Source organism: Lycorma delicatula, chromosome 1, assembly GCF_047948215.1.
Source record: "Lycorma delicatula isolate Av1 chromosome 1, ASM4794821v1, whole genome shotgun sequence".
Classification (NCBI taxonomy): Eukaryota; Metazoa; Arthropoda; class Insecta; order Hemiptera; family Fulgoridae; genus Lycorma; species Lycorma delicatula.
In genome coordinates, this window is record NC_134455.1 from 99,592,356 (window position 1) to 99,604,933 (window position 12,578).

General features: G+C 31.4%; 1 protein-coding gene across 3 annotated transcripts in view; it reads left to right on the forward strand.

Moving 5' to 3' along the window:
* The first annotated feature begins 6,846 nt into the window (after positions 1-6,846).
* The window catches only part of LOC142320413 (putative transporter YutK), a 131,998-nt gene continuing 126,266 nt past the window's right edge, over positions 6,847-12,578 (forward strand). For 2 of the 3 annotated variants that reach the window (XM_075358137.1, XM_075358157.1), the window contains exon 1: positions 6,847-7,161. The gene's annotated coding sequence lies outside the window, so the exon portion shown is untranslated. The remainder of the gene's footprint in view (positions 7,162-12,578) is intronic. The other variant, XM_075358173.1, reaches the window with a different exon arrangement.

Below are 12,578 nucleotides of genomic sequence, written 5' to 3' on the forward strand. Positions count from 1 at the left end.
AATCGTACCCTCACTCCAAAAAATGATCTAATTAACTAGCGGCAAAGTGGTTATTCTGCATCAATAGTGCCCCCCCATCTCACCACAATGAGCGTTAGTGTAGCACTGATGTATAGCTGTTGTAGACATCTGCTATGTTGTGATGTCACAGGTGAGTAGAATTAAATAACTGAATAATATTTATAGTCGCCACTAGTACCACCACACCCACATGAATAAAATACAGTATGCGCGCACGTTTTAGTTAGAATCATTGAATTAAATAAACAAAAAATATTATATTTAAATAAAATAAAATTTTTAATTAAGTAATGTGTGTGTAAGACATGCATCAGAAAAAAGTAGCCTGATGGGAAAGTCCTACAACTGTATTGTCAGCTTTTTTTTTTCAATTTATAAAATTAGAAATAAATTTTGGTTTGACAAATAAAATTGCAATATTTTTTCTGTTCAGCTTCCAAAACCTGGTTTACATGTTGCTAGATGGATCTCCCTCAATTGGCTTATTACTAAGTTTCTTTCTGGACATGGTGCCAAACCTAGCCTCATTGGGTCAGGTCTATGCCTAGAATGTAGAGTTAAGTCACCATGCCCAAACTATGAAGCTGAACAAACTGGAATAATTAAGAAACTTGAGAAAATTTATTCACCATTGGATTTGCGAGTAAATCAGAAAACTCTGATTTAAATAAATAGAAAAAAATAGTTGCTGGCTTTTTTTTAGGTTTCTGTCTGTGCAGAGGGTTTCTGAAGGGTCTTGATGCTCTAATAGCTGGAGCAGCCTGCTTGGGCACTTACTTTGCCAAGATAGGTGTTTTAGCATCAAGCCCTGGTTAGCTTAGATGATAATTTTAATCCTCTGTGTGTGGAAGGGTGAAGGCATTGACCTCATTCTCAAAAGCGGACTGTAACAGAGTAAGTTAGTGTTTGTCTCTTTATTAAATTGCTCTTATTTGTTTGATGAATTAAGAAATATAAAATATATATAGGTATTTATAGAACAATTGTTGGTGTTGTGATCAACAATTTAACAGGTATATGGATAAAATCTTAGATGTTTATAATAGACTCAAATTAATTTATGTACATTTAAATCAATTTAATAAATGATAATTTGTGTTCTTTTAGTTAAAGTAAGGCACGGGGATTGCATTTCAATAAAACGGTTAAATAGTTGAGAGAACTTCAATTTAGAGTAGATAAGTGAAAATATTTGGATGAAGCCTTCAGCAAAGGCAAGAACAAAGTTGAGTTAGAATACTGATGGAAATGTCTTCTGAGGCATTTGCATTGGTGGCATCCTGACGAAGCCAAACTGATGCCTGTAATATATAATCAGAGTTAAAGGATCTAATAAGACAACCTGAGTTAAAGCCCATCAGGGTCACAGGTGGTGTGGGAACCAGAATTCTCACAAGGTGGGTGCCTTCCCCTATGGGGCTAGGATAGAGAGAAAGAAGTTGAGGCAGATCAGCTCACTGATAGACCAGTTAGAAACACTGCTAGGGGAATTGATCTGGCACGGTTAGTCTGGAATTATGGTGTCTAGTACTTCTTCTTTGATGGCAGCCACATGAAATTTATTCAAACATGAAATACCAAATATCTGTAAACCCATCTTTCCAACCACAAATATTGCCTTTTTGTGGCGCTGGTCCTGCATACTTGGAAATTAACATTGGCATCGAACATACATATAATATATAATTTTGGCATAAAACATATACATGTTTTATGTTGCACTACCTTTTGCACAATGGTTTGAATGTCTTTTGTTAGGTGATGATTTGTTTTGAAGTTTAGAGTTCCAGCGTTCAAATCCTAGTAAAGACAGGTATTTATATATGGATTTGAAGACTAGATCATGGATACCAGTGTTCTTTGGTGGGTGGGTTTCAATTAACCACACGTCTCAGGAATGGTCAAACTGGTACTGTACAAGACTACACTTCAAAAAACTTAACGAACAGAAGCTACTTGATATTTTAGATGCTATGGCCGAAAGTCCATCTAAGTCAACGCGTAGGTTAGCACAGCAACAAGATATATCGGACTTGCCACCGCACATAAAGCTGTAAGGAAAGAACTGGAACTTTTCCCCTACAAAGTAATGTGAGTTCAACAACTGAAACCAACAGGTTATGCCCAAAGACTAATTTATTGTCGAGGCTTTAAACGTTGTATTGACCAAAATTTCATAAGAATCCTCAATATTACGTTTTAAAAGATGAAGTGTGGTTTCATCTGGGAGGATACATTAATTCACAAAATACACAACTGCAGTTGACAATTAACTCCCATGAATTACATGAACATTCCTTACACAAAGCGAAAATTGGAGTGTGGATCGGTGTGAGTAGAATGCGCACGCAGCCGGCTTCCGTGGTGTGAGTGGTAGCATCTCGGCCTTTCATCTGGAGGTCCCGGGTTCAAATCCCGGTCAGCCATGTCATTTTCACACACGCTAAAAAATCATTCATCTCATCCTCTGAAGAATGCCTAACGGTGGATCAGGAGGTTAAAAAAAAAATAAAAAAGAATGCGCACGCATTGTAGGTCCAATCTTTTTTGAAAATACTATTAATAGTGATTGTTAATGTGGTGTTTTAAAAAAACTTCATTAGTCATTTAACAGAAGTGGAAATCAATCATGGTTGATTAAAACAAGTTGGTGCCACAGCACACACAGCTAACAGTTCAATGACTTATTTACAAAATTTCTTTGGTGAACGAATCATTTCAACTGGTTTATGGTCTGCACGATTCCCCACTCTGACTCCTCCAGATTACTTTTTATGAGGGGCAGTGAAACAAACAGTGTGTCGCAATAAACCACGCACAAATGACAAACTAAAAATCACAGTAATGGTGTAGTATGAGACATTCCAATAAATCAGCTGGTTAAATTTTTGAAAACAAATTGAAACATGTGCAGTCCTGTATTGATGTTGGAGGAGGTTAATTTCAACACCTTTTATAAACCATTCCAGTTATTGTAATATCCGCTTCTGTAAAATAATGAAATAAAAATACAATGTAAGTAATATAATGTAAATAATGAAATATAAAATACAATGTAAAAATACTAATTAAGAAAGTTTCCTCATTACACTTTTTTGCAGAATAACTTTCCAACACTCTGAAGTATAGGAATTTTTTAGTATCCGCTGAGCAGTTCTTATGGCTTCTACAGACAAACCATTCTGTTTCTTTTTATTATAGTACAGATGTTAATAAAAAGCCTTGATAACTATAACAATTCAATTGGTTTCTCACTGAGAGTGGTTCTTAAACAATGCTAAACCAGTGAAAGAGCTACGACCACAATTTTTTTTTTTAATTTTTGCAAAAACTTTGGGCAAATTATATGAAATTTAATTCTTGTATACATGCCTTAGAAATATTGAAAAAACGAAAAATTATTTTAAAAATTCAGTCGCCTATCTATTTTTAAGTAAATAGGATATCTTAGGGCAATTTCAGATTAACTACCGTTACTGTCCAAAGAAAGACTTGTGCAAAATTTGGTGTCAATCAGTATAGATAATTAAATCTGCGGTACAAAAAAAATTTGAGTATTTTTATGGCTAATTGTGAGCCTGAACGGCCTCAAACTTAATCTTTTTCAAATTGAAGTACGTATGTTGAAAAATATGTTTATTATATAATTAATAAAAATACAAGTTTCAAAAGTCGGAAAAATGAAATTACCTCAGTTATTCTTTCTCAGAATCTATAATGGCAGTAGTGTTGTTATCAGCTGTTTTGGACAACTTCATCATATAGTCAGGATACAGTGAAGCAAGGCTGAACCATAAATGATGTACTTGGGTCTTGTAGTCCCTACATTTTCTTTTGGAAAAGAACTCTGCGAGATGCCCGTCCCAGTGGTGCTTACAATTTCCTACCGAGGAACGTTTGAATGCACTTCTGGCCACGTACGTTCGATTCTCTGTGTATGAGCTCCCGTGTCCGGATGTACGAAATTATATTTGTGGTTCATCGCTAAATGTTGATAGCCCTCGTGTTGCAAATAATTATATGATTCGTTTAGTTTCATAACCAGACACATCACAATAGGAAAATGTTCAGGAAAGAAAAAAAAACATTTTTTTCCATTATCTTGTGAACTCACAAGAGTTCTGGAATTATGTTACCTTATTGAGTCTTGTGATCACTATTATTTGGCTAAATTTTAAGGAAAGAATTATAATTATTTTTCCAAAAAATTGAAATTTTGTGTTTGACTGGTTTTGAACCTAAATAATTGATTTGTCTGGTTATGAAACTTAATATGTGGACTTGTCTGGGTTATGAAAGTAAAACATTGTTCACAAAAAGAAAATGTTGTAATATTATTACTATTGAAAAGATTACAAAACATTACAGAAAAGTGAAAAATTTTAACTGAAATATCTTAAATATATTATCATGAATTAGTCGTTTTTGAAAAGCTTAAAAAATACAATTAAGTATTATAAAAGAAAGTGTTTTTCATTAGATTCGAATTATTACAAAAAAAAAGTTAAACAATTAATTCATCCACCTCACAATTAAAATTATCACATGAATAAATAATTTCGTCCTCGACATAATCTTCCTGCAAATTGTTATTTTAATTTTCTATAATATTCTTATAATACTTTAAAGAATTTAAATCAACAACCCAGGATTCACCGAAGTGTTTTGCTAGCAATTTCTTAGCATCATCTAATTTTACTTGTGGTATGGTCTTACCAGCTGGTATTATCTTTGGAAATACAATGTCTTTAGATGTTTTTGAACGTTTACATACACTTTTGTACACTCCTTCTTCTGTTCTATAATGAACTTCACCTTTTATGAGGCCATTATCTCTCTTATGATTAAGTTTGAAAAACAAAACCGTTTCGAAGGATTAAATTTAAAAACCCATTTCTTCAGAGACGGACTGCTTCCAATAAAAAACCTTATCGTGTAAAGGTATTACAGTTCCAAAGAGGGAAAAATATTTGTGTACTCGATTGAGTCTAAAATAATGCTGATTTTTTTTAATTACCTTTTCAATTCGTCCGAAAATTCTATTCGGTGGTAGGAACGAATGTCCAACCATAGGAAAAATATATTCAATTAATTTAATATTTTTTGGAGCGTTATTTAATAACTAGGCACTAAGCATTCCCATCATAAAATGATTTTTATTTTGGCCGCTACACCCATCTGACGCAAGGCGGACAATTTGATGTGCTCCGGAATTTCAATGAGTGAAAGACAATGGCATACATCTGAACCTATTTCAGTAAAGCTTTCTTCATGTTCACTTTCGTTCCACTGATAGATAAATGCATTTCTGTAAGTTTGTCTGCTTTTTGAATCGCCCAAAACTACAGTGTGATTGTAATTGTAAAGCTGTCGTGAATAATAAGCGCTTTGGTCTGGGACCTTCGGTAGCACTTGATTTTTCTGCATATCAAATGTTACTGTCAATAGGTCAGCACGTTTTTCTTTTAAAATTGAATAAAACGCTTTGGCTTTTAATTTGTGACTAACTGAAACTGACTAGCAAAAACAAGAACTTTACCGACAACTAGTTCACAACTGTTGTAGAGTGCAGCACTGTGGATGGACGTGTCTGGTTTTGAAAAAAAGCAGTTGATACTTGTCTGGTTATAAAACTAAACATACATTTTAAAGCCTCTTTACAAAGCGATGTGTCTACGTTTGAAAAAATGATTTTCACATATGATGTAAAATGTTATAGAGATACTAAAACAAAATCCGAATTTCGAAAAAAGTGATGTGTCTGGTTATGAAACTAAACGACTCATATATCTTCCAGCAATCCGCTAACAATTATTGTACCGGGAAGAATATACTTTTGTATGATATGCAATAAGGTGGCGTGTGTAATAGCTGATGTAGCTAACTCTACAAGGTATTATTAAAAGTAAAAATTGTTAAAATTGATTTGGGAAAAAAGATCTGAAACATTTACAGGGAATACAAAAAAAAGAATATCGGTTATACGGACCCCTACTGAAATCCAGTTTGTGTATATAAAAATAAAATCACCTATACGTATAACTTATTGTATATAATTTTTATTTTTAACGTTAATCAGATCGGTTAGCGAAGCGACCGTAGATTATGTTGATCCCGTGTAATGACGTATCGCGCACTACATCAGTGTAACCTAACCAAATATAACCTACGCTCGCTAAACTTCGTTTAATTAACGTTGAATATACAAATATTTGACCTATTTAGGTGGCCAGTATACAGCGCTTTATCAGCTATGAAGCGTACACAGATAAAGACTACTTTACGACGACTAGTATATGTTTTTCTGTTTTGTACTAGTTCGATTGTCCATCATATTCCAATATAAGATATATTTAAGTTGAGGACGTTCAGGCTCACAATTACCTTTTTTTTTGTACCGCAGAATAGTAGTGAGTAAGATAAAAATGTCGAAATCATTTTTGAGTCTTCAAATGGAATTTTCAGTAAAATCTGCTTGCATTGATAAATAACTGGATTATTAATTAATTTGCCGGTAATAAATAATTTAATGAGATTAAAAAGTAAAATCAGAATGTGTAAATAAAATTAATAACAAACATTGTTTATTTTTAATCCATAGCTCAATAAATATAGAAATTATTAGTCCGATAAGAAACTTTATATATATTGCACACACATACATATACGCACTCACACATAGAAATTATTTTTAATTCATAAATGATCGTCTTATCTTGAGTGAGGATATGGCACATCTGTCTGTGGCAAGATTACGTTCGCCCCACCATCAAACCAACGCAATAATGCGCTGTGATTCAAAACAACAGGTAGAAAGAACACTGACCTTCATTAGTCAACTGAACGGGGAAAAAGATACCATTACTCTTCAGTCGAACGAGGTTACACTAACGTACAGTTGCAGACAGTGTTTGTATTTAATCTTATCATTTTCGTGGAAAAATTATTGATTGGAGTATAATACTTATGTCATTACTTAAACATGAAATGATTATTTTATGTAAAAAATGTATATTTTAACACAACAAAAATAAACTGGACATTTTTTCATAGTGTTTTTCATTATAATTCGTATTTACTTGAAATTAGAATATTTTCGAAAAGTGCAGTTTAAGATAAAAACTGAGGATCAATTACCGGGTGAGTTTTTAAAACAATCTAGCCTCACTAAAAATAATTAATTATTAATATTAAATTTATAACGTCAGTTGATCATATTTATTTACTGTACAATTTTAATAGTTATTTATAAAATATTGTTCACGTAACGTTGCATTTCGATATCGATATTATTTAATGTTATCATCTTAATCATTGTTTATTAGCAAATTCAATAATTTAAATAAAGTTAAAATATGTATCTAATTAATTATATAGAAAGTTTTTAGAAATCAATTCGTATTTTCACATTTCAAGATATTCGCTGAATCATTTGAAGAATTAAATGAGCTGAGATAATATATGGAATTATATTCTAAGTTACTGTCAAAATATAGTTAATTTCATTAGAAAGAGTTATATCAAACTGCTATAAACGAAAAATTTATTTTAAAATAATTATTTATTTAAACGGTCCTTGCATTTTTTTTTCTATAAAATAAATATATTTTAACTAAATGAAAGTTTTATTCATTACCGGTTCAAGGTTACGACAAGAATTATAAAATTTCAGTGTGCTGTTAATGTTCTACGTTACGTCTGATAAATTCACTCAAAATGCATTTAATACTAATACAATTTAATAAGTACATCATAATATATTAAATATTTATTTAAATTTATTACCTTTTTTCTATTTATTAGTTCTTTAATTTTAAAATTTAGCTTTAAATTAATAAACAAAATTCGTTGCATAAAAATTAAATTTAAATATAAATTTGCATAAATATATGATTTTAATCTTGGTGTAAACACTAAAATCTATTTATATATGTATATATATTGTACTTATATTACCATCCAGTTTTTAAAACCTTTTCCCATCACAATGATCCGCGGTTGATTAGCGCTCCGCGAAAATATGTTAGTATCTGATTGCCTCCCTTCATATTCTTATGCTACCCTCTTGTGAAAAAAATTACAGTATATTAAAGAGATTTAACAGATTCTGACAAAAAAAGACCGTTACGATTGGATATTTTTTATGCCTGAAACAACAACAAAATTGAAACAGTACAGAAATTACGATAATTTAATTGCAGGATTTTTTGCGCATTTCTACCGCGTTTTTTATTAACGAATTTTTTTTTTGTCTTTATGAAACATAGTTTGCTGATTTTAAAAATAATACTTTCAAGCAAATCGGCTAAAAATTGAGCAAAATATGATGAAAAACCCGTATCATAAATCACATATGTTAGTATAACTGAAAGTAGATTCAGAAAACTACGTTTTATAAAAATTCCCACCATTTAAAAGGCTATTCAGATTGACAAAAAACAATTTTTACTGTATACTCTTATTCATTACGAATCGTTTTGTATCACATATTTACCGATATCTTTTGTCAGAAAAGATATTTTAGACCTCAAGTAAAAGTGACATATTTATGACAACAATTGTTTGTGCCGTATAACATAATTTATTATGTGTTTCAATACATCGATATGTTGCTAATACGGTATAATAAGCTATTTTTGTAAATAATAAATAAATCCGTAACCCTCATAGCAATTATAATACACATGTCACACACACAAGCACATTTCTGAGAAAAGAATGGTCATATTCTTTCTAGTCTAAATAAAACATTTTACATCGTATAAACCTCGTTCAATTGTGTAATAAAACTGATTCCTTTGTGAATACAAAACAAAATAACCGACTTAGATGCCATATAAAATGATTTTGTAACAGCGTTTTAAAACTGACGGCCGTACATAGCCAGTTTAATGGCTACATGATCAGAAAAGGTTTTAACTAGCTTGTTGTTGATCTGTTTGTGTTGATGTGTTGATTATAATTAAGAATGCAGAAGCCTGTGCTAGAAAGTTGTTACATGCTAAGACTCATAAGCGGTTTGAAAGTTGATATTGGAAGTGATTGCCTATGTCGATTAAAATTAATTTTTATGTTAATGTACTGTACAACAAAGTAGTAAGTCTTATCTATATTTTTTCTTAATTTTGACAAATCAAAGATACTAAAAAGTAAACCATTATATCCACTATTCAAAAGTAGGTTTTAAAATGATTTGTTTCAATCGCTGAATTATAACATGAAGAAAAATTTAAATAATAATTTTTTTTTGCTTTCAGTCATTTGACTGGTTTGATGCAGTTCTCCAAGATTCCCTATCTAGTGCTAGTCGTTTCATTTTGGTATATCCCCTACATCCTACATCCCTAACAATTTGTTTTACATACTCCAACCGTTGCCTGCCGGCACAATTTTTTCCTTCTACCTGCCCCTCCAATATTAATGCGACTATTCCAGGATGCCTTAATATGTGGCCTATAAGTCTGTCTCTACTTTTAACTACATTTTCCAAATGCTTCTTTCTTCATCGATTTGCCGCAACACCTCTTCATTTGTCACTTTATCCACCCATCTGATTTTTAACATTCTCCTATACCACCACATTGGAAAAGCTTCTAATCTATTCTTCTCGGGTACTCCGATCGTCCAAGTTTCACTTCCATATAAAGCTACGCTCCAAACATATACTTTCAAAAATTCTTTCCTGACATTTAAATTAATTTTTGATTTAAACAAATTATATTTCTGTCTGAAGGCTCGTTTTGCCTATGCTATTCGGCATTTTATTTCGCTCCTGCTTCGTTTATCTTTAGAAATTCTACTTCACAAACAACAAAATTCTTCTACCTCCATAATATTTTCTCTTCCTATTTTCACATTCAGTGGTCCATCTTCGTTATTTCTACTACATTTCAATACTTTCATTTTGTTGTTTATTTTCATGGGGTAGTTCTTTCGTAGGACTACATCCATGCCGTTCATTGTTCCTTCTAAATCCTTTTTACTCTCAGCTAGAATTACTATATTGTCAGCAAATCATAGCATCTTTATATTTTCACCTTGTAATGTTACTCTGGATCTAAAGTTTTCTTTAACATCATTAACTGGTAGTTGTATGTAAAGATTAGTAACTGGGATAGTGAACATCCTTGTCGGACTCCCTTTCTTATTACGGCTTCTTTCTTATGTTCTTCAATTATTACTGTTGCTGTTTGGTTCCTGTAAATGTTAGCAATCGTTCTTCTATCTCTGTATTTGAACCCTAATTTTGAAAAATGCTGAACATTTTATTCCAATCTACCTTATCGGATGCCTTTTCTAGGTCTATAAATGCCAAGCATGTTGGTTTGTTTTTCTTTAATCTTCCTTCTACTATTAATCTGAGCGCTAAAATTGCTTCCCTTGTCCCTATACATTTCCTGAAACCAAACTGGTCTTCTCCTAACACTTCCTCCTCTTTCCTCTCAATTCTTCTGTACAGAATTCTAGTTAAGATTTTTGATGCATGGCTGGTTAAGCTAATTGTTCTGTATTCTTCACATTTATCTGCTCCTGCTTTCTGTGGTATCATGACTATAACACTCTTCTTGATGTCTGATGGAACTTCCCCTTTTTCATAAATATTACACACCAGTTTGTATAATCTATCAATCGCTTCCTCACCTGCACTGCGCAGTAATTCTACAGGTATTCCGTCTATTCCAGGAGCCTTTCTGCCATTCAAATCTTATAATGCTCTCTTAAATTAAGATCTCAGTATTGTTTCTCCCCTTTCATCCACTTCGATTTTCTCTTCTTCTTCTATAACACCATTTTCTAATTCATTTCCTCCGTATAACTCTTCAGTATATTCCAACCACCTATCGACTTTGCTCTTCGTATTATAAATCGGGGTACCATATTTGTTTAACACATTATTAGATTTTAATTTATGTACCCCAAAGTTTTCCTTAACTTTCCTGTATGCTCCATCTATTTTACCAATGTTTATTTCTCTTTCCACTTCTGAACACTTTTCTTTAATCCACTCTTCTTTCGCTAGTTTGCACTACCTGTTTAGTATTTCTTAATTGTCGATAGTTTCTTTTACTTTTTTCATCACTAGTATTCTTATATTTTCTACGTGCATCCAATACCTGCAATATATCGTCTGAAATCCAAGGTTTTCTACCTGTTCAAAAAAATAATAATAATTAAAATTCAATTAATAAGAATTGTATAACATGATAAACTTTTATTGAACGTTTGAATTAATTTTGCATTCATTTTTTCTATTTGATATGTTTTAATGAAAAGGTGAATTTTTCATCAATATTATATATGTATTTATACAGAAATATATTCCCGTCTGAACAATAAAATTACTTGTTGGGGACTTCTTCGAAAAATTAGAATGCCTTTACAGCAAATAAAATGGGCTGGCATACTATCGTTTGGTACTTGTAAACAAAGTTCCCTTAATTTTTTTCAGAGCTGCGCGCACAAAAATTAATTGTGGTCAAAAAGATCATTCAAAAATCAATTTATGCAAAAATGTTTATTGTTTTATGTATATATATGTATTAATTGTACAATATATTCATATTTGTTTGTATATATATTTAAACGGAAACCATTAGGTAACTTGTTTTATTTTAGATTAACATTTTTCTTAACTTTTTATCTTCTGTCTTTCATAGAAATTCATTCTTTGTATACTTCATTTGTATTTACTTCTTGACCATTGGCTAAATGTAATTTAATTCTCATAAGATCACTCAAATGTTCACTTTCGAATATGTTTTGATATTTTGTTTTTATGGAATTCATAACAGAAAATCCAATTTCGCAGTATGCATTGGATGCTGGAAAAGTTCCTATAATGTTATATAGAAATGAAGGGTTAGATAATTAAAGGTTAGTTTGGACAAAGGTTAATGTGCCACTAAAAGTCTTGAACAATACTAGTTTAGTTTCTCTAGAATTATAAATCTGAATTCTGAATATTCGTTCCATATTTTATCTTTATCAACGTTTTTATTTCCCATAAATTCTGAATTTTTTTTTTGGAAAGCTGTATTATATTTTGCTTTCGAAATCAAAATTGTTTCCTAAATTTGTAATAATTTCATTATCAAATGCTTTCCAATCTTTTAATTGTTCATCTGGAAATCTGCTGTCTAAGTGAACATGCACGTTCAATAAATTGAATTATATTTGATGTATCAATGTCTTTTTGACGGTCCGAAAATAGTATCACTCCAATAGATTTCGTGTCCCAAATATTGAGGTTTTAGTTTGTTAATTGTAATTTTTACATACCGATTAGCATCAATAATCGTTAAACAACTATTATGTAGATATTTATTTGCCTCAGGAAGTATGCTCGAGCAAATTTTGCTACCCGATATTGTGAATTAGTCAGAATTTTTTCACAATATTTACAAATCGGGTCATTGCATTCTGCCGTCTGACTTTTGCAATACTCAAGTAATGTATCGTAATTTTTTACTAAAGAACCAACTGCGAAATAACTGGATAACCATCTAATTTCATTTAATCGTTTAAATGATATGACATCATGCTCTAACACTTGAGTT